The 27,224-nt window shown below is 38.8% G+C and overlaps 1 pseudogene across 1 annotated transcript; it reads left to right on the plus strand.

Moving 5' to 3' along the window:
- The first annotated feature begins 14,624 nt into the window (after window positions 1–14,624).
- On the plus strand, window positions 14,625–15,389 carry LOC112619309 (annotated as a pseudogene). Its single transcript, XR_003118210.1, has one exon. The product of XR_003118210.1 is annotated as a glutathione S-transferase Mu 1 pseudogene (transcript).
- The last annotated feature ends 11,835 nt before the right edge of the window (window positions 15,390–27,224 follow it).

A 27,224-nucleotide genomic window follows, 5' to 3' on the forward strand; every position in this document is an offset into this window, starting at 1 on the left:
CAATTCCATCTCTCCTTCTTTGACTCAAGTGCTTTTCATATATGTTAAAATTTGAGAACCATTGCCGTAATGGGAAAGTCAGAATTAGTAAACTGAAAAATTTTGTTAGAGCTTAAAATACAAGGCTAGTTTTTTTTTTTATGTTGTTCTTTATCACACAAATTAGAGTCTAAATCTCAGACTCTAAGACAGAGAAAAATTGCATTTTCAAGTATTTGAGAACCATCATTTAAGATGATATCTTACCAAAAGAATCTCTTCCTTCTCACGAAAAAAAAAAAAAAGTTTAGTTCCAATTACTGTCAGCAAGAAATGCAAGCAATGGAAATAGTAAACATATTCAGCATGTGGGGAAACAGTTGGTATTCAGTAAACAGCAAGTAATTTATTGACTTGGCAAGGCTCCCTTGAACTCCAGTACACAGTTAACTCTTAATTATCTAGGAACAGATTTACTGTTTTGTAAATTCTTTAGAATGTTATTGAACTCTCTGTCCCTCATCTTGCTAAATTCTAGGCTGACATCAGTATGCCTGAGAGAGCAGTGGAGTTAATCAAGCTTGAAGGGTGAGCTAAGTACAGGTTCACTTTCAAATCCTTATTAAGCACATCCTCTTTGCCCTGCACTGTGTTAGGGTGAAAGACGAAAGATTCTGCTTTTAGGGAGCTCATAGTCCAGTAGAGGAGGCAGATAAGTTAAAAAAAAGAAAAAAAAAAAAAAGAGAGATTACAATGCAGAAAGTGCAATAAACATGGCAATAACATGGTGCCATGGAGGTACATAGGAAGGGGGGAAACCTAACCCAGGTCGCCTAATGGGAAGGCTTCCCAGATAAGAAATACCTGAGTTTAATCTTGAAGGATGAGTGGGATGTAGCCATACAGGAATACTTGGGGTCCAAGGGCGATGGATCATGCCTGTAATCCCAACACTTTGGGAAGCAAGAGAATGGCTTGAGCCCAGGAGTTCAAGACCAGCCATAACAATATAGTAAGACGTTGTCTCTACAAAAAATTTAAAAAGTCAGCTGGGTGTCATGGTGTGCACCTGTAGTCCCAGCTACTTGGGAGACTGAGGCAGGAGGATCACTTGAGCCCCGGTGGTCGAGGCTGCAGCGAGCTGTGATCACGCTACTGCGCTCCAGCTTGGGCAATGGAGCGAGACTCTTTTTTTTTTTTTTTTTTAACAACCTAGAAGGTAGAGTCCAAGGCCTTTTAAAAAACAAACAAACAAAATCATTTGCACTAGACAGCCTAAGTTGACCTCAGGTTTCCAACGTGAGCAATTGGGCTCAATTTGAGACACGTTAAGTTTTTGGTGTTCGTGGGGAATAGCCAAGTGAAGACGTCCACAGACCATGGTTATCCATGCTTGCTGCTTCGGGAAGGGGTCTGGGATGGACACGCAATGTGGGGTCATCATTGTCTGCCTAGCGATGGAAGCCGTTGATGGGAAAGAGATCTCCAGGAAAGGCAAACTGGGGTGGCCTCTGTGGGCAACGTGAGCTTTTAAGGGGTAGTGGAATCTGAGAAGGATCAGCTAGAAGGGCAGAAAAAAGAAAAATGAGAACAACTTGGTAGGATGAAGGTCAAAGGAAAAGAGCAGACAACACTGTCATACGGCACAGAGAAGTCAAAGAAGATAGGCCTGGGAACTTTGACGAGAACCAAGGCAGCAGCAGAAGCCACGCCAGTCAGAAACATTTATTAAGCACCTACTATGAACGTACCAGGCACTGTAAACTGTTGTGCTATTTAATCTTCACTATGGTCCTTTGAGGGAAGGCATTATTAATATTATCATTCTTAGATTACAGATGAGTAAATTGAGGCCCAGAAGATCTTGACCAGAGTGGTACAACTAGTTTGCAACAGTGAGAAGACTGTGACTCAGCTTAGCCTCGCTTGTGAGTCCGGCTCTCTGTCATGTGCTGGTGACCGACAGTGGTGAGAAAGCAGAGAGTGAGTGAGTGTTCTCTACTCTTTAGAAATCTTTGTCAGTGAAGCATAGTGGGTAGATTTCACAAAGAAGAGGCAGAGTCTAAGCAGGTGTTTTTTTGTTTTAATTTTTGTTTTTAAGATGACAGAGGCTTGCCCGCGATGATCAGGTAAAGAAAGAGAGCCACGGAAAAAAGAAAAAGTCTTCAGAATGAAGGGACTGATGCCTGTCTAGCCATACTTCCACTTCTGGGGTTGAATCACAAGAGATCTGAAAGAAAACCTGCCGGTGTGAACAACTGAAGCTGTTTGGTACTGTGTGAGTGTGTTTTAGGAAAGAAATCACCTGCAAAAAATGTCCATCTCGCCTTTTCTCATTTAGGAATTCATTAATACGATGAACATCATTCATGATGAAGTAGACTGAATTTCTAGTGTAACCACAATCCGGAACTATACTTGCCACATCAAACCAGGCCCTACCTATCTAGGTTCAGGGCAAAGAGTAGCAGCTGGGGGAGGGGCTCCACGTACACTTTTCCTTCCTGTGTCCACACTGTAAAATCCAGTACCTTCTTTCTTTCCATCAGTTGCTGTTCTCAGTGGAGGACCCAGACCTCTTTTTTTTTTTTTTTTCAATAGAAAAAAATGATGCCCATCGCAGAGCTCTTGGCTGGTCCTGCAGCAGAGCTAGAAGTTACTAGTTCCTGTTCTCCCAGATCTTATTTTTGAAAACTATGTGCCAGTGTGGCTAAACTTTATTTAAACTGAACTTCTAATAACATACTAGAAAAGAAAATTAATCCCAGTTTTTGTTTGTAACTTTATTATAAGGACTTACAATGAAATTCGTACCCAGAGCTCTTTGTAGATTCCTCCACAAGATAAAGGCTTTGCTGGTCTGTGGAGCAGTGGCTTCTAAATCACACTCTAGGTAATTATTTTATAGGTTCAAGAAAGACATACGCTACTGGGGACCTACTGAGCCAAGGCACTAATGCTAGGGCTGCGGGGAAAGTGCAAAGTGCAATGCGGACATCTTTTGTGGGAGTGCTCAACTTTCTTAGAGATGGGGACCAGAATTCAGAGTAGTGAAGCACCAATATAAGTAGTAAAAGAATGTTTACTTTTTCCATTTAAAAGCAATGATACCAGTAATGCATGAATATATTCTTGCAGAAAGGAATACAGAAATCTCTAGAATAAATTGTTCAAGTTCCCCCTCATGACCTCCCCACTTCCACTTCCTTTCCCAAATTGAGGTGTTTCTTGTTGGTCTCTTTTCTATGCATTTCCACACAAACAGAAGCAAATATGTATACTTCTACACGTATGTAATTTAACATGTGTACTTTTATTACTGTTCAGCATAAATTGTTCAAAATACATTTTTTTCTGCGAACTTTTTCCTTAAGAAGGTCTATTCATGTCAGAACATATACATGTATTCTTTTAAAAGTCAGTGTAGTATTACTACAGAATAAATCAATAAATTTATTAAAACATTAGAATGTATCCCACACAAGAGAAACAAAAACTACTAAATTCTAAAACATTTGATTGGCAGACACTAGTGATTAATTCCATGTTTAATTCCATGTTTAATCATTTGTTTGAGTAGACTTAAGCTTCATGGAAATTTTCTCCACTTTAATCTTTTAAAAACATAGATTTAATATTAATACATTATTTTGACATATAAAAGCCCTTATATAAATGTTTTGCTTAAAACCAAGCAACTTAAAAGGAATATTTAAGTGGAAAATACTGGAATGCTACCTAGTTAGCATATATGATTGAATGCTATGGATCCCACAAGGCAGGACTAGAATGAAATAAAAGAAAAAGATTCTTAAATATCTCAGGAAAATGGGAATTCTTGTGGTACCTAAGGACAATGGTAGGTCAGTTTCGGCTGGGTGCAGTGGTTCATGTCTGTAATCCCAGCACTTATGGAAGGCCAAGGCGGGTGAATCACCTGAGGTCAGAAGTTCGAGACCAACCTGACCAACATGGCGAAACCCTGTCTCTACTAAAAATACAAAAATTAGCCAGACGTGGTGGCAGGCGCCTGTAATCCCAGTTACTCAGGGGGCTGAGGCAGGAGAATCACTTGAACCCGGGAGGCAGAGGTTGCAGTGAACCGAGATGGTGCCACTGCACTCTAGCCTGAGTGACACAGCAAGACTCTGTTTCAAAATAAGAAAAAAAAGTCAGTTCTTTTCTGATCATTGTTAAACTGATAACTAAAATCTAAAAAAAAAAACCAAAAAACCAAAAAAACACTACTTCTTGTTTAAAGATATATTTGGCCAAGTGCAGTGGCTCACGCCTGTAATCTCAGCACTTTGGGAGGCTGAGGTGGGCAGATCACCTGAGGTCGGGTGTTTGAGACCAGCCTGACCAACATGGAGAAACCCTGTCTTTACTAAAAATACAAAAAAAATTAACAGGGCGTGGTGGTGCATGCCTGTAATCCCAGCTACTCGGGAGGCTGAGGCAGGAGAATCACTTGAATCCAGGAAGCAGAGGTTGCAGTGAGCTGAGATCATGCTACTGCACTCCAGCCTGGGCAACAGAGTGAGACTCCATCTGAAAAAAAAAAAAAAAAAAGATATATTTGTACACGCACATGTATAGAGGAAAACCATAAGTTTATGTTTTCTTTATGTTTTAACAGTGGTTATCTCCGGGTAATGGTCCATATTCAAGTGATTCTTATTCTTTATCTTTTTCTGAACTTTCCAATTTTAAAAATAATAAATACATATTAGTTTTCTTAATTAGAGAAAAATGAAATAAAATGAATTAATAACAAATGAATGAAATGAGTATGTATCTTGGCTTGAGAACAGAAACTGTGCCTTCTTTATCTTTACATTTCCCCACATTACTTTTACTTAAGCGTAACATATACAATTATAATCTTGGGTCAAACAAACTTAAAAATAGGCTTGTAATATATAAATAAACACAACACCTAAAGTAGTTTTTATTCTAGTACTACTAGGCCAGCATACAAAATATACCTTTATTTACTAATGTGATATCTCTTCTGTTAAATAATTAATTTTTTAAATTTATAATTTCACGAAATTTAGTTTTTAAAAAAGCTTATTCTTGTCATTTCCAAAAAAAGAGAGGGGAAAGGAGAGAGGAAGCTGTGCTTAGTGGGAAAGTTGCAACATTCGGTTCGTGAGTAGTTTTTGCTTTAGATATTTTTTTTCAACAACTTCTCTTACATAAGAGTCCTGTGATATCTCCATAGGGAGAAATAACCCTCAGCTACATTATGTCTTTTTAATTTTTCCTCCAGATAGTGTTTGCAAATCAACATGTAGGAATGACTCCATATTTAAAGTTATTAGCCAACTCTAGTGTCTATTTGCCATTAAGGACAATTAGTAATTTTAACAATCAATGAGAGTTTATTTTAGGAGAAAACTTACTGAAATTTTCAGGAAATAACCTTTTTGTTCCAAAACAGCTGTCATTGAACACCATTATATCTACAACAATTAAAATTATCTTTGGTGACTTTTAGCATCTGGCATTGCTCCATTATTGTTCAGTTAAATATTTTTCAAGTTTGCTAGGACTTTTGCCCACCACGTGCTTACGACTCTTTATTGTCAATATGTATCTTAGAAGTCACCTTTGTGACATTACTTTTTTTGTATTGTGGGAGAGTGCATAATTTCTATAGTGAATTGCCTGAGAAATGAAGTAATATTTATTAGGAAATTGCAGTACATATCTACAAGTTACCTACAAACATACAATTATAATTTATTCTGTTATATTTAACAACAAATATTCCCTTCTCTCTTTTACTAGATCCGTGCAAAAAATAATTCCTAGTTTAAAGAATTAGCTAATGTGCAGTGGCCAAAAAACAAACAAAAAGCAAAGAGCAACATGTCATTTTGATCAATTTAACTGAAAAATATGAAGGACATTTCCATGTTGAATTCACCCAGACCATTAGTGCAGGGAATTGATTGTTAAAAACAAAACCAAAGAAAAACAAAAACATACTATTTTGCATCCCAATGGAAGTCATAAATATGTTAGTTCAAAACCCATCCAAAATGAGTCATGTGTCTTAGAAAAAAATAACAAACCTGAGATCCTGTAATACCTTACCCAATTTAAATCCTAATTACGACTTCATGTTTGTTTCATTTTGAGACAAAGTGAATGCTTATCTTTAGAAATGACTAATTAAGCATTGAAATATAATAGCTTCAGGAGCCTAAATGCATCATATGATAAAAGAACAATACTTTTAAAATATCTGAGGCCTTGATCACTATTATTGAGTTATTATTTTGAGGGGAAAAAATTATGTGCCATGATTTTATTCAAACCAAAAAAAATTTGGAAAATATTTAAGAATTATTACTGATTATTGAAATCTAAAACACTAATACCAGTGAATATTTCTTATACCCTAATACTTCTCTGAACACTTACAAAGCCAATAATTAACCATTCAGACTGAAGGAAAAAAAAAAACTGGAAAGGATTTATAAGGGTGAGTAGGGTGAAATTTATTTAAGTAACTTCAAAAATCTGCACAAACCCAAAGCAATTTGAGCTCTGTGTTATGGATTTGGGGGACTGTCAATGTGCATCGATTGTCCTTAGACTGCCTCTCTTGCAACTTCTTCTCTCCTCTACAACACAACTGATATTGCTATTCCTGATGTCCCCCATCCCCACAAGTTCACATAATCAAATCCTGGACTATTTTTGATGAGAAATAGTAGCTAACAAGATTGTTTTCCCACTCTAGGCAGTTGAAAATGGAGGACGTGCAAAATATTATTTAAAAAGCAGGTTGCAAAACTAACTTTCAAAAAAGTTAAAATGGACTAAAAACTTGAAGACAGATACTCCGTTGAAGACAGATACTCCGAATTGTTAAAAAGTTCTTACCTCTGGGGGACAGAGTACTGGTGATTTTTCTTTTCTCACTTTTTTCTGCATTTTTCAGGGATTTATGTATTACATTAATAGTTAACAAAATAGTAAAAGTCAAATATGGGGAAAAGTATCTCATTGGTCATGAAAATGTAAATAAAATATGCAAAACACTGAATTGTTTCAAATTATTGTTTAAAAACTACTGTTGTAAAATGATCCAGGCCTCCAAGCTCTTCCTCTCATTTGCGGAACATAAAGTATATTTTGGATCAACACATGGAACATTCCAGACAATGTGAAACTAGAAAGGAACTGCACCTGTATCCCGACACCACGCCAAAAAAATGTAGCTACTGAATAAATACTCATCTTAAATTGGGAAAAGGAATGAAAGTCCATTTTCTACTTACTCCTATGCAGAAAAGTGAAAGTTTTATTCTTGGCATAAATATGATAGAACTCGTGGGACAGTAACTATTATTAAGAAGGTACTTTTTAGAGTTTGACTCCACTGAGCAGTTTTAAGTGGAAGAGAAGGCATTGCAGAATATGAATGAATGCTATAACTGAAAACTTGATGGTTTTGAATTAAACTCTGGCTATTTACTTTGTGAGTTTTGAGAATCACTTGATTAATTTTTTTTCAGATGATTACTTGTACCAAACAGGGAAAGAACATCGTGTATTTAAGGATTTGTTTACCTAAATGAATGCGCTTGGTGAGGAGGAATTTAGCTTCAGCAGAATTTTCTGTAAGAAGAGTAACATTTACATAATGGCAATTCTAAAAAAGTCATCTTTTTCAGAGAAAAATGTGAAGCAATGTGTGTGGAAAGCTGCAAAATCTAGAGTTGCAGGCAGATTAGGCAAGAGGCGCCTGGTGAAAAATAAAAAAAAGAATTAAATCATGGCTAAAGATTTTTTCCAGCAAAAGTAGTTAATATGTGGAACAAACTGTTAACATGGCTTTTAAAAAATAATCAGAAGCTGTGAAAGAATTCTGACAGGGGAGATGAGAGACATGAGATAAATGGGGAAGTAGAGAATAGAAGCATGAATATGTGATGGCACGTGTGACTTTGCCATTAATTTTATTATCTTGGCAGAAGACCTTAGATCAATGAGGAAAGTGGATGGAAGACAGGGCAAGCTAAAATTTAGCTCTCTAGATGGAATCTTTTGCTTATGTTTTTTTCTTTTTATTTTTTTTCCCCACTGTATTTGTTTCTGGGGAGTATATTCTATAGCAGAAAGACTCCCCCCAAATACTCTACATTTTACCAAAAAAAATGGAAAAGCATACTATGTGAAACTATTGTCAGACATAGATAGAAAAGAGACCAAAGAGAAATCTTCACCTTTGCATCTTCAATTTCAACAGGTGCGTTGTATGTTCCTTTAAAATCTGATGCTTTGGCTACACTCAGGCCTTTCTGCAGTAACCTTAGCAGATGTTTAAGGAACCTAAATTGCTGAAGCCAGTTCCAGTCTAATAAAATGATCTATATTTCTTTCTTCAATGAACCTTTTTTTTTTTTTGAGACTGAGTTTCACCTGTTGCTCAGGCTAGAGCACAGTGGCGCAATCTCAGCTCACTGCAACCTCTGCCTCCCAGGTTCAAGCAATTCTCCTGCCTCAGCCTCCCAAATAGCTGGGATTATGGGATTACAGGCACACACCACCAGGCCCGGCTAATTTTTGCTTTTTTTTTTTTTTTTTTTTTTAGTAGAGATGGGGTTTCTCCATGTTGGCTAGGATGGTCTCGAACCCCTGACCTCAGGTGATTCATCCGCCTCTGCCTCCCAAAGTGCTAGGATTACAGGCATGAGCCACCGCGCCCAGCCTGAACCTTCTTTTTAATCTTACAGTTTCTCCATTTATCAGAATGTGCAACTGCTCTTGAATTCGCTCCCTTCTACTTAAATGTTGGATCCCACAATCCATATGCAAAAAATGAATTTCAGTAGAAATCCAACATTTCAGTAGAAAATCTATATCTCAAGCATTGTGCTAGATACCAGAGACACAACACAGGATAATTCGGAAAGTTTCCCATTCTGTGTATACCAAGTTCTTGCCCCACCCCCCGCCCCACAAAATTGTGTAAAGGTTCTAATAGTCTCTACAGTGGTATCAAAAATAATTTCTCCTTTCTAATTTGGAGAACATGAACATTAGCCATTATTTGTTTCTCAGTAATTTTCCACATGCCAGTCATCCTATCTTGGAACTCCTCCTCCATCTCAGACCAAACCTCTCTCCTGCTGCATGACTTTTCCCATGTGACCCTTTAAATAAATTCTAAGATTTTTCCCATAATTAATTAATCTCAGAAATCAAAATGAAACATGTCACCAGGGTCTTATTTAAAGCCAAGAAATCTGTTGGCTATTATCCATCCTTGTTTCTAAATTAAACAACCCCAAATACTATTCTCACCATCCTTGTTTGTTAATATCAGGCATTTTCTCCTCAGAGAACGAGGGCCTATACAACAAAGACTTTTGATATGTGCGCACCGTAACACGAAGCACACTTATATTTCATTTCAATGATATATAAGGACGTTTTCCTCTAAAATTTCCACATCCATGTGCTTTGAAAAGACTCACATACTAGAAATGAATTTTCCTGAGTAAAATACTGCCAGTTTTCATTTTCTGAATGATCCAAAGTATAACAGCTCAAAATCTTTTCTCAAAGTCTGACTCTTTGGGTCTGGTAACAATTTAACATACAACTAAATCTTTATGATTTACAGATGGATTGCTTGAATTATACTTTATCTTTGGTGACTCAGCTCTTCCCCACCTTTGCCACTTTGCCAGGTTCAAGTATGCTGGAAAGGAAGCAGAAATGAGTCAGGGTCAAACATGCAGAGTCTAATCATGGGGTGTGTGTATGTGTGTTTGAGAGAGAGAGACAGAGATTGGTTTCATTCCCAAGCCAAACTCAAGATGGTCCATTGTGTTGTTGGAGGAGATGGTTACCCCATTCTCCATGATGTTTTTATTTCACAGGGCTCATCCCTGTATCAAAATATCTCACGTGTGCCATAAATATATGCACCTACTGTGTACCCACAAAAATTAAAAATAAAAGAAAGAAAGCTGGAAGGCACATTAAAAAAAAAGATTGTTATTTTTTAAAGTCCCTCCCGTTGAGTTAGATAAATTATTACATATAACTAAAGAGAAAGCTGGACACCTTTTCTTCCTGCCTTCCTTTTCCCCTTTTCCCTGCCTCACCCCTTCCTTTCTTCATTTCTAATATTCTCATTTCAGCTTAAAGCGAAAGGTTGTTTAGCAGCAGGGTAGGAAGGATACCTTATATCCAACCCTCAGCTTGATTTCTTCTAGTCCTTAGGGTGACATTGACCTGGCTCTGAGGACCAGTGCACTCCAGCTCTCCCGATGTGCTCTCCCGGTTGGTTGAGACCACAGCCTCTGCACAGCAGTTCACCCCGGAGCCTCCTGTGCCTGGCTGCCTTTGTCCTTCTCCCTCCTCTGTTTGCTCCCTGCTCATTCTCGCTCATTTTCGTCTGCCTTTGTCTGTCTCTGTCTCATGCTTCCCTCCATCTCCACATCTGCTGTTCCTCTTCTCTGCTTCTCTTTCATTCACTAACATTTTCCCCCTTTTTCTCACTGAAACCTTGAAATTATAATATAAAATATTTTTATTCTTGAATTTAAATGGAAAAGGTGATTTGATAAATTAATTTCTTTAAAGATGTAATTGTTGCAACTTCTAATTTTTTTTCCAACAAGTTGGTGACCTTTGATGGAAACACAGCAGCATCACTGCAGCTTACAGAATTACTGCTTAGCAAATGCATGAGACATTCAAAGGGACTTCTGATCAGTTTTCTAAGTTTCTCATGATTATCTTTTTTTTTTTTTTTTTTTTTTTTGAGGCAAGGTTTCACTCTGTCACCCGAGCTGGAGTGCAGTGGCTCACTGCAGCCTCTGCCTCCTGGGCTCAGGTGATCCTCCCACCTCAGCCTCCCAAGTAGCTGGGACTTCAGGTATGTGCCACCACACACGGCTAATTTTTGTATTTTTTTTTTGTATTTTTTGTAGAGATGAGGTTTCACCATGTTGCCCAGGCTGGTCGTGAACTCCTGGGCTTAAGCCATCCACCCTCCTTGGCATCTCAAAGTGCTGGGTTTACAGGCGTGAGCCACCACACCCTGCTTCATGATTATCTGAGAAAGAAAACATAATAAACATTGAAATGCATAATGATCATTTGTATTTTTGTTTGTTTGAGACAGAGTCTCGCTCTATCCCAGGCTAGAGTGCAGTGGCACAATCTCGGCTCACTGCAGCCTCTGCCCCCCAGGTTCAAGTGATTCTCGTACCTCAGCTTCCTCGGTAGCTAGGATTATAGCTGCCCACCACCACGCCCAGCTAATTTTTATATTTTTAATAGAGATGGGGTTTTGCCATGTTGGCCAGGCTGGTCTCAAACTCCTGACCTCAAATGATCCATCTGCCTCGGCCTCCCAAAATGTTGGGATTATAGGCCTGAGCCACCGCAACACACATGAAATGCATAATGCTCTTTCAGCAGGGTTGCCAACTTTAGCAAATGAAAATACAGGATGCCTAGTTAAATTTGAATTTCAGATAAACAAATCATTGTTTAGTGTGTGACCCATGCGATATTCGAGATAGATTTATACTAAAAAAAGTACTTGCTGTTTATCTGAAATTCAAATTTAACCAGGCATTCTGTATTTTGTAATTGACTATATTCATAATATTTGTGTGTGCATATATATATGTGTATGTGATATTTGTGAGCTGGGTGTTTTTAATTTGGGGACTATTTACAGTTTCCTTGCTATTTCTCCTCCCTTATGCAGTATATAAAGTATTCCCTTTACATTTTACCCCTTGGGTATATATACTTTATTCCATTTCCTTCCAACTTTATCTTAAAAGTAGATGGGTTAAGAGAAAAACATACCAATGTATTCAATTCTCTATCACCTCCCTCTGAAAATGGTGTTTACTTAATAAACATCAGGCAAGGGCAGCACTTTTGAACCTCTTTTAAAACAGTCAGCTTTATGGTTACACTAAGTAGATTTGTTCTTAACTTCTCTCATTTTAAAACAAAATGTCTGAAATTATGAATAACTATAGTAATAGTAGATAACATGTATTGAGCACTTACTATCAGGCACTGTTCAACATTATATAATGGCTTAAATCACTTACACCCCACAAACCATTGACGTAGGTACCATTAGTACCCCTACTTTGGAGATGAGGAAAGAGACACAAAGAAGTTAGGCAAATCCCAGTTTCCCATTTTTAATATTTTACATTAGTATGATACATTTGTCACAATTAATGGACCCATGTTGGTATAGATTATTATTAGAGCCCATGTTTCATTCAGACATCTCCAGTCTTTCCCTCGCGTCCTGTTTCTGTCCCAGGATCCCATCCCGGGTGCCGCATTTCACTTAGCCATCCTGTTGCCTTGGACTCCTCTCGGTTGTGAGTTTCTTAGGCTTTCTTGGTTCTTGATGACTTTGACAGTTTTGCACAGGACTGGTTGCATATGTTGTAGAATGTCCTTCGGTTGGGGTTTGTCTGGTGTCTCTTATGGTCAGACTGGGGTTGTGGGTTTGGGGGAGGGGGACCCACAGGAATAAGTGCTGTCCTCATCAACCTTGACCACCTGGCTAAGGGGGTGTTTGTCAGCTTTCTTCATGATAAAGTTATTCTTTTTTTCCCTCTTTCCATACTGTACTCTTTGAAAGGAAGTCATATTCCTAACCCACACTTTATGGTTATTATGATTGAGCTATTTTTTAAACGTCAGCTTTATGGAGACACAATGCACGTTATATAATGCACCTATTTACAGTGTACAATTCTGTGGCTTTCAGTATATCCAGAACTGTGCAAGCATCACCTCAATCTACTTTAAAACATTTTCATCACCCCAAAAAGAAACCCCATACCCATTAACAGTCATTCCCCTTTTCCCTCCCCTCCTTGCCTCCCCCAGCCCATGGCTACCACGAATCTACTTTCTGTCTCTACAGATTTGCCTATTCTGGACATTTCATACAAAAGGAATCATGCAGTATGTGGTGTTTTGTGACTGGCTTCTCTCACTTAGCATAACGTTTTGGAGGCTCATCCATGTTCTAATATGTTTTAGTATTTCATTCTTTTTTATTGCTGGATAATATTTTATTGTATGGATAGACCGCATATTGTTTACTGATACATCCATTGCTGGACATTTGGGTTGTGTCCACTTTTTGACTTCTATGAATAAGATTGGTACGCACATTCAGGTACAAGTTTTTACATGGACATGTTTTCATTTATCTTGGCTAAATACCTAGAAGTGGAATTGTTGGATGTACTTGAGCTATTATTAAAAATAACAAAAAATGGCTGGGCGTGGTGGCTCACGCCTGTAATCCCAGCACTTTGGGAGGCTGAGGTGGGTGGATCACTTGAGGCCAGGAGTTTGAGAACAGCCTGGCCAACATGGTGAAACCCTGTCTCTACTAAAAATACAAAAATAATTAGCCAGTTGTGGTGGCAGGCACCTGTAATCACAGCTACTCAGGAGACTGAGGCAGGAGAATAGCTTGAACCCAGGAGGCGGAGGCTGCAGTAAGCTGAGATCGCACCATTGCACCTCCAGCCTGGGCAAAGAGAGTGAAACTCTGTGTCAAAAAACCAAAAACCAAAAGCGAAAACATAGCTGACTAGGCTGTGGGCTGTCCCTGCTTCAGTTCTCCATACTGGCTAGGAAAATTTAGCTGATTGTCCTATAAAACCAGAAAAGGCCCCTCTAATCTGTGGGCAAGTACCCAAACTGCAAGAATGTTGACTAAGATGAAAGAAAACAGCTTCTAAAAGCCTGTCTACACATCCCATCCTATAAACCTAAGGCGAATAACATAGCTTATCTGTACTGAAAAAAATACAGATCCCATATATTACTAGTTTCTGTTAAAAAGTTATGATAGGAAAGTTGTCTGTCCTAAGTCTAGATGTTCTACAAGGTGCACAAAGAGTAAGTTGTTTGTGCCACATTTTCTTTATCCATTCCTCCATAGACAGATACTTAGGTCAGTCTTGGCTCCATATCTCGGCTATTATGAATAATGCTGCAATGAACATGAGAGTACAGATAGGACTTCAACCTACTAATTTCATTCCTGTTGTATATGTACTCAGCAGTGGGAATGCTGGATCATAAGGTAGTTCCATTTTTAATTTTTAAAGGAATCTTAATACTATTTTCCATAATGGGTATACCAATTTACATTCCACCAACAGTGCACAATGGTTCCCTTTTCTCCACCCCTTTGCCAATACTTGTTATCTCTTATCTTTTTGATAATAGCCAGCCTCACAGATGTGGTACATACATACAATCGAAAGTTATTCAGCCATAAAAAGCAAGGAAATCCTGCCATTTGGAACAACATGGATGAACCTGGAGGACATTATGCTGAGTGAAATCAGCCAGGCACAGAAGGACACATATTGTATGATCTCATTTATACATTGATATGGTTTGGATTTGTGTCCCTGCCCAAATCTCATGTTGAATTGTAATCCCCAGTGTTGGGGGAGGGGCTGGCAGGAGATGATTGATCATGGGGGCGGATTTCCCCCTTGCTGTTCTCGTGATAGTGAGTGCGTTCTCATGAGATCTGGTTGCTTAAAAGTGTGTAGTACCGGTCTGCAGAATCTGCACCAACCAGCACCATGCCCATGACACTGGGGTACGGGGACATCCACGGGCTGGCACACGCCATCCGCCTGCTCTTGGAATATACAGACTCAAGCTACAAGGAAAAGAAGTACATGATGGGGGACTCTCCTAACTATGACAGAAGCCAGTAGCTGCATGAAAAATTCCAGCTGGGCCTGGACTTTCCCAATCTGCCCTACTTGTTCGATGGGGCTCACAAGATCACCCAGAGCAATGCCATCCTGTGCCACATTGCCCGCAAGCACAACTTGTGTGGGGAGACAGAAGAGGAGAAGATTCGTGTGGACATTTTGGAGAACCAGTCCATGCACAACCTGATGCAGCTGGCCATGATCTGCTACATCCCAGAATTTAAGAAACTGAAGCCAAAGTACTTGGAGGAACTCCCTGAAAAGCTAACGCTCTACTCGCAGTTTCTGGGGAAGCGGCCATGGTTTGCAGGAGACGAAATCACCTTTGTGGACTTCCTCGCCTATGACATCCTTGACCTGAACTGTATATTTGAGCCCAGCTGCCTGGATGTCTTCCCAAACCTGAAGGACTTCATCTCCCGATTTGAGGGTTTGAAAAAGATCTCTGCCTACATGAAGTCCAGCCAATGCCTCCAAGGTCCTTTGTTTGGGAAGTCAGCTATGCCTGGGAGCCTGGAGAACACTGGAGAACAGCCTGACTCCCTGGACCAGGCTTCTTCCTTTTTCCTTCTTTCCACTCTCTTCTTTTTCCCCCAGGCCTCATTGGCTTCCTTTCTTCTAACATGATCCCTCCTGCATCGAGGCTCTTTAAAGCTTCAGCTCCCACTATCTTCCATCAAAGTCCCCCTCCTAACATCTCCCTTTTTCTGCACTAACACCAACCTGACTGCTTTTCCTATCAGCGCTTGTTTCTTCTTTGAAAAGCTGGACTGATCCCTGAGCTCCCCAGCACTGTCATCAAAGACCATCTGCATGCCCTGCTCCCTTTGCTGGGTCCCTACCCCAGCCCTGTGTGATGCCCAGTAAAGCCTGAACCATGAAAAAAAAAAGTATGTAGTACCTCCCCCTTCACTCTCTTCCTCCTGTCTGGCCATGTGAAGATGTGCTGTTTCCTCTTCACCTTCTGCCATGATTTTAAGTTTTCTAACGCCTCCCCAGCCATGCTTCCTGTAGAGCAAGCTTGTCCAACCCACGGCCCACAGGCTGCATGTGACCCAGAATGGCTTTGAATGTGGCCCAACACAAATTTGTAAACTTTCTTAAAATATTATGAGATTTTGAACTCAAGATGGATCAAGGACTTAAATCTAAGACGTAAAACTATAAAAACTCTAAAAGATAACATCGGGAAAACTCTGTTAGACATTGGCTTAGGCAAAGACTTCATAACCAAGAACCCAAAAGCAAATGCAACAAAAACAAAGAAAAATAGATGGAACTTAATTAAACTAAAAAGCTTCTGCACAGCAAAATAAACAATCAGCAGAGTAAACAGACAACTCACAGAGTGGGAGAAAATCTTTGCAATCTATACATCTCATAAAGAACTAATATCCAGAATCTACAAGGAGCTCAAATATATCAGTAAGAAAAAAAAAAAAATCTCATCAAAAAGTGGGCTAGGCTGGGCGCGGTGGCTCATGCCTGTAATCCCAGCATTTGGAGGTGGGTGGATCTCAAGGTCAGGAGATAGAGACCATCCTGGCTAACACGGTGAAACCCCGTCTCTACTAAAAATACAAAAAATTAGCCAGGCATGATGGCACATGCCTGTAGTCCCAGCTACTCGGGAGGCTGAAGCAGGAGAATCTCTTGAACCCGGGAGGTGGAGGTTGCAGTGAGCTGAAATCACGCCACTGCACTCCAGCCTGGGCAACAGAGGGAGACTCTGTCTCAAGAAAAAAAAAAAAAAAAAAAAGTGGGCTAAGGACATGAATAGACAATTCTCAAAAGAAGATATACAAATGGCCAACAAACATGAAAAATTGCTCAGCATCACTAATGATCAGGGAAATGTGATACCACAATGTGATACCACCTTACTCCAGCAAGAACAATGAGTGGATAAAGAAATTATGGTGTACACACACACACACACACACACACCATGGACTACTAGTCAGCCTTAAAAAGGAATGAAATAATGGCATTTGCAGCAACCTGGATGGAATTGGAAACCATTATTCTAAGTAAAGTAACTCAGGAATGGAAAAACAAACATCCTTTGTTCTCACTCATAAGTGAGAGCTAAGCTATGAGGATGCAAAAGCATAAGAATGATACAGTGGACTTTGGGGACTTGGGAGAAAGGGCGTGCGGGATAAAAGACTACACATTGGGTACAGTGTACACTGCTTAGGTGATGAGTGCACCAAAATCTCAGAAATCACCACTAAAGAACGTATTCATGTAATCAAACACCATGCTTTAAAGCCTTATATACTGAATTGAGGAGTTTGAACTTTATTCTCAGAGCTAGGAAACTACGCACATAATCTGAGTGTGTGATGGTGCTGAGAGGTGTTTCAGAATGTGACCTCTAGCATTTGGCACCTGGCTTCATGATGTAGTTACTGTGTGTGAATTTCGATCTCTGCATCTGCAAAATACACTAATACTTGTGTTTGCCTTTTAAGAATATTTTGAGAATTAAGATAATACACACACACACACACACGTATTAGGAGATTTTTTTGCAATTTTTTTTTTAAGTTCATCAGCTATTGTTAGTTAGTGTTAGTGTATTTTATGTGTGGCCCAAGATAATTCTTCTTCCGATGTGGCCCAGGGAAGCCAAAAGATTGGACACCCCCGCTGTAGAGTCTGCGGAATCATGAGCCAATGAAACCTCTTTTCTTTACGAATGACCCAGTTTTAGGTATTTCTTTATAGCAGTGCAAGAACGGACTAATACATACATGAAATCTGAAAAAGGCTGAACTCATAGAAGCAGAGAGTAGAACGGTGGTTGCCAGGGGCAGGAGTACGGGAACTGGAGAGATGTTGATCAAAGTACAAACTTTCCGTGCTAAAATGAACAAGTTCTGGGGATCCACCGTGCAGGATGGGTGGTAGTGGACGTATTCATTAATTTGATTGTGGTAATCTTTATACAGTGTGTATGTGTATCCAATCGTCATGTTGGACATGTTGAATATATTCAATCTTTATTTGACAAGTAAAACTTTTTTAAATGAAGAGTAGTTTCTGCCTAAGTCTTGTTGTTGAAACTCTTCTAAGGTTGCTGCTATCGCCATTAGAACTAAGTATTATTATTTATAAGGAAAATGGGAGCTAGAAAAAGGCACAGCAGCTACTACTTTCCAAAGCAAGGGATGCATGTGCCATTTTAAGGAAGCATTAGCTAGAAGGAAAATGTAAATGATTTCACAGTTTTGTGCACCAACACTTCTACACTGGAAAAGTGGGAGGGACAGGAACAAAGAATGAATCTATATAGTCTGGAATATCACCTCTTCCCATTAGCTGCTCATGGTAGGAACTAGTTCAGCTAATCAGCAAGATTAACAAATCAAAAAATATTTGATCATTTTCCTATCCTTGGTGAAATGAAATTAAGCCTGAGCAATTTGCAATAGGTAGCATTTTAACTGTTCCCTTAAAAAGGAACAGTTGATGGTACTTTTATAAAATTGCCTTTTTCCATATCTACTATTCCTTTGAAATATGATCACCAAAATTAAGCAGCACATTTTTAGGGATGGTATTTTTGCAGAGAATAAGAAAGGTGGAAATAAGTCTGTTTGTGATGCATCATAAGACACCAGAAGACAGTGGTCAACAGAAACTCCTCACATCTTCTCTTTCTTTTGTTCCTTTTTCCTTCCTGAAGGATCTATTATAGGGCCCCTCACACAACCGGAATAAAATAGCTGTTGGCTGATTGCTAACTGATTTACTTCTGTCTCCACTTACAGAATTTTGCTGACTCTTGATAGAAAAGATGCGTATTAAGCAATCTATTGAAATGCAAGTCATGGTCTGGTCATCATATGTAAGGTACAGCATAATGTTAGGGTATTGTACAAAAGAAAGTAACAGAAAATTGCTTCTTTAAAGAATGCAATCATGGGTGTACACTAAAATAAAGTCCTTAAAAATGGTAGTGGTGCCTAGACTAGTGTGTGGTTTGAAAGGAGGATTCTCTGGTTGCTATTCAGATGGCAACATCTGAGGAAACAGCCAAAGGAGAAAAACTACCTAAGGAAGAGGGAGGAAATCTCTTTTCCTGGGGACATTTGCAAGCTGACTAGACTCAACTCAGCCTGGAATGATGTAGATCAGAGTTGGTGTGCAGGGAATGCGTCTCAGGTAGGTTGAGATAATGATCATTTTAGCCCTAAGGGGAGCTGGCCAGGACTGGGGCCCACAGAGAACCAAGGGTGATTATTTGTGTCCATGGGGGCCTCTTGTATTTACCCCTATGTGCCATAAAGATATCACTTCTATCAACTCTATGATGTGAAACAGGTTGAGAAGCTAGTATACAGAGGAAGCTTGACAGAGGCTGACCTAGATGATTATTCAGCAAGGGTTAAGGATAAAACAAATTCTCCCTCACTCCTTCTCATGAAGATGAACTATGGTACAATAATTGCAATTCATTTTTTATTTAGCTTTAGAATTTGATTTTGTTTTTAGATTAAAATATGGGCGTCGGTAATATCTTCAGGGAGTGGGAACCAAAGGGTTTTAGTCTAGCATTAGAGAACTCAGCATCAAGTTTTCTAGCACTTGGTTACGCGATTCTCATAACTGGGGTTCCACCTTATTCCCCTCTGCCTGACATCCTGTCTTGATGTTTTGCCTTGTACCCCAGAACCCCCGGAACTGAGGTCCTTCTCTTGTTCTTACAAGTCTTTTCTCCAAAGGAATGAACTTCTCTGCTCCTGAAATCAAGCCCAGAGCATTCCAGGAAGAAAAAACAACAACATCTGTAGAGATGCTGAGACAAGAACAAACATGGCGTGTGCGGGGAGCTTGCAAGTCGTTCAGCATGACTTAAGTGAAATGGAAGGTTCTAAGAAGAGTAAGCGGTCGAACTACAAAGGTAGACAGCAAACATATCATGAAAGGCCTGACCTGTCATCTTAAGGATGACATAAGGTCCTCATGCCCTCATCCTGAGAGTGTACTGTGGATACACAGATATTATGTATAGCATATGTAAACACAATACACATTTTAACATATTTTATTATAAAATAATGCACTTTATTATAAAATAACATACTTTATTATAAAATACTGCATGCTTATTATAAAAACACTTGGAAAATGTGGAGAAATTTTAAGAAAAATAAAAATATCACCTGTCATCCCATTAGCAAGATAGTATCATTGATATTTTTGTATATTTCTTTCCAGATTTATTTTGTGCACATGACACATCATTATTTAACTTATGTAGAGTGGTCTGCTTCTATCACTTAACAGTACATCTTCTACTTTTCCCATGTTGCTAAAATTCTTCCAAAACACAATTTTAACGATTATATGACATTTCATCTTAAGTAGTACAATTTATTTAGACATTCCCTTAGTATTTGAAAATGGGTTGTTTTAAATTTTTTTCTTCTTATGAATAACAGTGCAATAAGTGCCCCTGTACATAATACTTATATTCTTCACTGATTATTACCTTGGATGGTTTCCTTGCAGTAGAATGTCTGGGTCAAAAAGCAAAAATGGGCCAGGTGCCATGGCTCAAGCCTATAATCCCAGCACTTTGGGAGGCCGAGACGGGCAGATCACGAGGTCAGGAGATCGAGACCATCCTGGCCAACACGGTGAAACCCAGTCTCTACTAAAAAAATACAAAAAACTAGCTGGGCGAGGTGGCGGGCACCTGTAGTCCCAGCTACTCAGGAGGCTGAGGCAGAAGAATGGCATAAACCCGGGAGGCGGAGCTTGCAGTGAGCTGAGACCCGGCCACTGCACTCCGGCCTGGGCGACAGAGCGAGACTCCGTCTCAAAAAAACAAAACAAAACAAAACAAAAAACAAAAAGCAAAAACCGCAAAGCTTTCTAAGAATTTTCAAATTATATTTCATCAAGGTTGTGTCCACGTTTATTTGTATCAGAGTATCTCGTTACACTCTTCTCAACATTTAAAATTAAATTTAAAAAAACTCTGCCAATTTGACAAGCAAATAATAATAACTAATTTTTTATTATTGACAAATAATAATTGTAGATATTTACGGGGTACAATGTGATGATATACATACATTGTAGAAAGATTAAATCAAGCTAATTAACATATCTATCACTTATCTTTTGTGTGTTTGTGGTGAGAACATTTAAAATCTAATCTTTTAGCAATTTTGAAATATACAGTATGTTATTATTAACCATGGCTACCATGATGTAGAATAGATATCTAAAATTTATTCCCCCTGTTTGACTGAAACTTTGTACCATTTGACCAATGTCTAAACTTTCCCCATTCACCCCTCACCCCCAGTCCTGGTAATCCATCTTTTAAATTATAGTTTAATTAATTTATTTAATCTAATAACAAAATTGGACATAGGGTTAAGGCTTTATGTAATATGTGAGAACAATGCGAAGAAGAATGGCTTTTATTCTATGACGAGACTCCTTAAAAAGGTCCAATTTCTAAATCCGTGACTCTATCATAGCAAAACAACTTACTAAAAATTAAATATTCATTCTAAACAGCATCAAATAGTCAGTTAGATGAGAACTTTTTAAACGAGATTTCCTTTGTTATGTAAACGCAACCTTACTTAATTTTACACATAGGTGAAATCAAATTTCTATTTATTTATTTTAAAGTATTTTCAACGTTTATTTTAGATTCATTGGGTACATGTACAGGTTTGTTACCTTGGTATATTGCTGACGCTGAGGTTTGGGGTACAAATAATTCCCTCACCCAGGTACTAGGCATAGTACCCAATGGTTCACTTTTCCACTCCTAGTTTCCTCCCTCCCCCCAGCAGTCTCCAGTGTCTATTGTTGCCATCTTTATGTCCACAAGTACCCAATAGTTAGGTCCCACTTATAAGTGAGAACACGTGGTATTTGGTCTTCTGTTCCTGTGTTAATTTGCTTAGGATAATGGCCTCTTGCTGCATCCATGCTGCTGCAAAGGACACGATTTTTTTTTTCTGTGGCTGTGTAGTATTCCATGGTGTATGTGACTGCATTTTCTTTATCCAATCCATGGTTGAGGTAACCCACCATTCTACATTCTAGTACTATGAGTTAGACTTTTTTAGATTCTACATATAAGTGTAATCATGCAATATTTATCTTTCTGTGTCTGGCTGATTTCACTTAGTGAAATGTCCTCCAGGTTCATCCGAGTTTTTATACAGAATTTCCTTCTTTTTAAAGCCTAAATAGCATTCCATTGGGTATACATACCACATTTTACTTATTCATTCATTTGCTGATGGACACTTAGGTTGATTTCATATCTTGGCTACTGTGAATAATGCTGCAAAGAACACAGGGGTATAGATACTTCTTTGAAATAATTATTTCAATCCCCTATACCCAGAGTAGATTGATGTATCATACGGTAATTCTGTTTTTAATTTTCTGAGCAACCTCTGTACTGTTTTTCAGATGGCTGTACTAATTTAGACTCTCACCAACAGTGTACCAGGGTTCCTATTTATTTATGTCCTCACCAACACTTACTTTTCGTTTTTTTGATAATAGCCATTTTAGCAGGTTTGAAGTGATAGCTCGTTGTGGTTTTAATCTGCATTTCCCTGACAATTAGTGATGTTGAGCATTTTTTTATGACCTGTTGGCCATTTGTATGTCTTCTTTTGAGAAATGTCTGTTCAGGTGTTTCTCCCATTTTCAAATTGGGTTATTTGTTTTCCAGCTATTGAGTTGTTTGAGTTACTTATATATTTTGGAGATTAGCCCCTTAAAGATGTATAGTTTGCAAATATTTTCTCCCATTCTATGGACTGTATTTTCACTCTGTTGTTTCTTTTGCTATGCAGGAACTTGTTAGTTTGGTGCAATCCCATTTGTCTATTTTTGCTTTTGTTGCCTGTACTTTGGAGTCCTACCCAAGAAATTGTTGCTTAAACCAATATCATGGAGGTTTACCTCTATGTTTTCTCCCAGTAGATTTACAGTTTCAGGTTTTACATTTAAGTTTTTAATCTATTTTGAATTGGTTTTTGTATATGGTGTGAGATAAGAGTCCATTTTCATCCTTTTGTATGTGGATATCTAGTTTTCCAAACCCCATTTACTGAAGAGACTGTCTTTTCCTTATTGTGTGTTTTTGGCACCCTTGTCAAAAACTGGTTGACCATATTTGCATGCATTTATTTTTGGACTTTCTATCCTGTTCCATTGGTTTATGTATCTGTTTTTATGCCATTACCATGCTGTTTTGATTACTATAGTTTTGTAATATATTTTCAAATAAGGTAAAGTGATGCCTTCAGATTTGTTCTTTTTGCTCAAGGTGACTTTGGATATTAGGGGTCCTTTGCAGTTCCATACAAATTTTTGGATTGTTTTTCTATTTCTGTGAAAAATGACATTGGAATTTGACAGAAATTGCATTGAATCTGTAGATTGCTTTGGGTAGTGTGGATATTTTAACAATATTAATTCTTCCAATTCACGAATACAGGGTATCATCCCATTTATTTATCTCATCTTCAACTTCTTCATCAATGTTTTATAATTTTTAGTGTACAGGTCTTTTGCCTCATTGATTAAATTTACTCCTAACTATTTTATCCTATTTTTAAAAATGTTATTGTAAATAGAATTGTTTTCCTATTTTTTGAATAATTTGTTGTTTGTGTATAAAAATATTACTGATTTTTGTATGTTGGGTTTACATCTTGCAATTTGCAGAATTCATCAGTTGTAACAGTTTTTTTTGGTAGAGTCTTTAGATTTTCTACATATCAGATTATGTCATCAACAAATAGATAATTTCCCTTTTTTTCTTCCTAATTTGGAGGTCCTTTATTTCTTTCTCTTGCCACATTGCTCTGGCTAGGACTTCCAGTACTATGTTGCATAGAGTGAGCATCCTTGTCTTGTTCCTAATCTTAGAACAGTTTTTGACTTTTCAGCATTGAGTATGATGTTAGCTGTGGGCTTTTCATATATGGCCTTTACTATGTTGAGGTACATTCCTTCTATGCATAACATCATGAAAGGATATTGAATTTTGTCAAATGGTTTTTTTTTTTTTTTTAAATTGAGACAGAGTCTCGCCCTGTCACCCAAGCTGGAGTGCAGTGGCATGATCTTGGCTCACTGCAACCTCTGTCTCCTGGGTTCATGCAATTCTCCCACCTCAGCCTCCCAGGTAGCTGGGATTACAGTTGCAAGACACCACACCCAGCTAATTTTTTTACTTTCAGAAGAGATAGGGTTTCACTATGTTGGTCTAAAACTCCTGACTTTGAGTGATCCACCCGCCTCAGCCTCCCAAATTGCTGGGATTACAGGAGTGAGCCACCACAGCCAGCCTGTCAAATGCTTTTCTGCATTTATTGAAATGATCTAATGAAAAGACTGTATTTATTCTGTTGATATCATATATCACATTTATTGATTTTCATATGTCAAATCACGCTTGCATCCCAGGGATAAATCCCACTTTATCATGGTGAATAACCCTTTGAATGTGCTGTTGAATTGGGTTTTCTATTATTTTGTTGAAGATTTTTGCATCTATGTTCATCAGGGATATTGGTCTGTAATTTTCTTGTGTTGTAGCATGCTTGTCTGGTTTTGCTATTAGGATAATGATGGTCTCATAACATGCATTTGGAAGTATTTTCTCCTTTTCAATTTTTTTTGGAAGAGTTTGAGAACAATTAGAATCAGTTCTTCTTTAAATGTTTGGTAGAATTCAGTTGTGAAGCCATCCAGTTCTGGACTTAATTTTTTTTTCTTTTTAGATATAGGGTCTTGCTATATTGCTTAGGCTGGTGTTAAATTCCTGGGTTTATGCAATCCTCCTGCATCAGCCTCCAGCACCTGGGATTACAAGTGTGCACTTCTACATCTGGCTTGGGCTTTTTTTTTTTTTTTTTAATGGAATGATATTTTTTATTTAAATGTATTTGATAGCTAGTGAGGTAAACATTATTTTAAATGGCCATTTGTATTTTTTTCTTTAAATCATGTGTTAATGACCTTTTCTGATTTCCTTATTACAATTTTAGTGTTTGACTATTAATAAAAGTGCCCAAGTGGCCATTTTTATGTATGGGCTTAAGTTGGGTATACCTAAGTAGATGATTAAAAAAGGACTCTGTTAAAACTTAAGAAGATCGGCCGGGCGCGGTGGCTCATGCCTGTAATCCCAGCACTTTGGGAGGCCAAGGTGGGTGGATCATGAGGTCAGGAGATTGAGACCATCCTGGCTAACATGGTGAAACCCCATATCTACTAAAAATACAAAAAAATTAGCTGGGCGTGGTGGCAGGCGCCTGTAGTCTCAGCTACTTGGGAGGCTGAGGCAGGGGAATGGCGTGAACCCGGGAGTCAGAGGTTGCAGTGAGCCGAGATTACGCCACCGCACTCCAGCCTGGGGGACAGAGTGTGACTCCGTCTCAAAAAAAACAAAAAAAAAAAAAACAAAAACAAAACTTAATAAGATCATGGAAGTTATTAAATTTCTTCACCTTTGTTCATACTCTACTTACCAAATCACACTTACACTAAAAATGGACAGATAGCCTGTGAGATAATGCTACTCATTAACCTGGGTAGAATTGTCTAAGTATGTTATCATTATATTTACTCTTTCCACAAGAGTTAAAACAATCAAGTGTATTTTGTTTAAAAGATCATATCTTCCATCTTCTTTGGGGCTGTGGGCTGCTGGTAGGGGTGAGTATATAGAAATAATGATGACCACGAAAGGTCTTTTTTAAGACCAGGTGAAAACATTCCAATAAAGATGTGAAGGCATGATTTGCCATAAAGAACTTCAATGCAAATAATCTCAACTAACCACATTCGCAAAAGAGAAGATAAATGCAATATGAATTTGGAAAGACCTTTAGACGGCAGCTAGAATGTAGGATCACAAAAGAATTTTCTTCCCCAAATGGAGCCAAATGTACCAAATGAAGTGAAAAGAACAAAGAATATACAGTCAGTGTTGAAACCATGCGAAGGTCTCCATTTCATTCCACAAACTTCAGAAACTATTGTCAGATATGACACAAATTTTACCCAACTAGAAGAGCTACAAGGAATAGGCTCTTGACTTCCTCTCAAGAGGGAAGTGCAGTGGAGCAATCAGTATTGAGGGAAATTTTCACTGACGTTTTGGTACGAAGACTGGATATTTAGGTGACAAACAAAATGCAGAAAACTATCTTCAAGCCTCTCCCTCCTTAGATAAATAGATCATAAGCCTCATTTTGAACAACTCACAGAATTTACCTCTTTTTCCCTTGGGCCAGGTGGAAAGTGAAAGTCTTTGTTCAAAGCAGCAAATGAAATCTCTGCATGGAGGGAGGGACACTAGACCACATCACACTAAAAGTTGAAACACCCAATGCTTTCACACTAAGTGCACCACACCAGCTCGACGGTTTACTCTGAAACAGGGGAACACTTTGAAATTCAAGAGGGCCTCATTGCCTCAACTGTTTGTCTACAGGGAGAGACCCTTTCCCCCCTAACTCAATAGAATGCGCTTTTGATTCAGAGCTCATTACAAAGATAGGTGACAGGCCGGGCGCGGTGGCTCACGCCTGTAATCCCAGTACTTTGGGAGGCCGAGGCGGGCGGATCACGAGGTCAGAAAATCAAGACCATCCTGGCTCACACAGTGAAACTCCCTCTCTACTAAAAATACAAAAAAAAAAAAAAAAAATAGCTGGGCGTGGTGGCGGCGCCTGTAGTCCCAGCTACTCAGGAGGCTGAGGCAGGAGAATGGTGGGGACCCGGGAGGCGGAGCTTGCAGTGAGCCGAGATCCGGCCACTGCACTCCAGCCTGGGCGACAGAGCGAGACTCCGTCTCAAAAAAAAAAAAAGAAAAAAAAAGAAAAAAGATTGGTGACAAAGCTTTATTAACTCATCTGCAACAAGCCCCAATCCTCTCTTCTCATTCCTTCCTGCTCTCCCCAGGCAGGTAAGGGATGGAGCAAAACCACGCCCCATTCACGTCCGCCCTTCAACACACCTTCTAAGGGGAGGATCCACTATTACCCAGGTAAACTCCCTGGAGTCAAGGAGAATTTGCCTACACTATCTTGGGGGCAAATAGTCCAGGATAGGATTGCTTTGTCAAAGATGGGTAGGGAAAACAAGTTGAATGGAGGACCCGTGCAGACATTTGTTACTCTCCCCTCCACAGGCCCCTAAAAAGGAAAAAACAAAAACCAACTGTGCAGAACTGGTAAAGAATCCAAACTTACCCCTGAAAGAGAAGAACTGGTTAGATTCCATATCCTTCACACTCTTGAGAGATTAAAGGGAAGACGAGATAACAAAACTAAAGAATAAGGCCCCCAAAGAGCTGGAAACGCTGGGGAAAGAAACTGAGGAGGAAACAATACAGAACAAAAAAATGTGTGAAGAGTAAAAAAGCACAGAACATACATGGAAAAC

Source organism: Theropithecus gelada, chromosome 2 (genome assembly GCF_003255815.1).
Source record: "Theropithecus gelada isolate Dixy chromosome 2, Tgel_1.0, whole genome shotgun sequence".
NCBI classification, from domain to species: domain Eukaryota; kingdom Metazoa; phylum Chordata; class Mammalia; order Primates; family Cercopithecidae; genus Theropithecus; species Theropithecus gelada.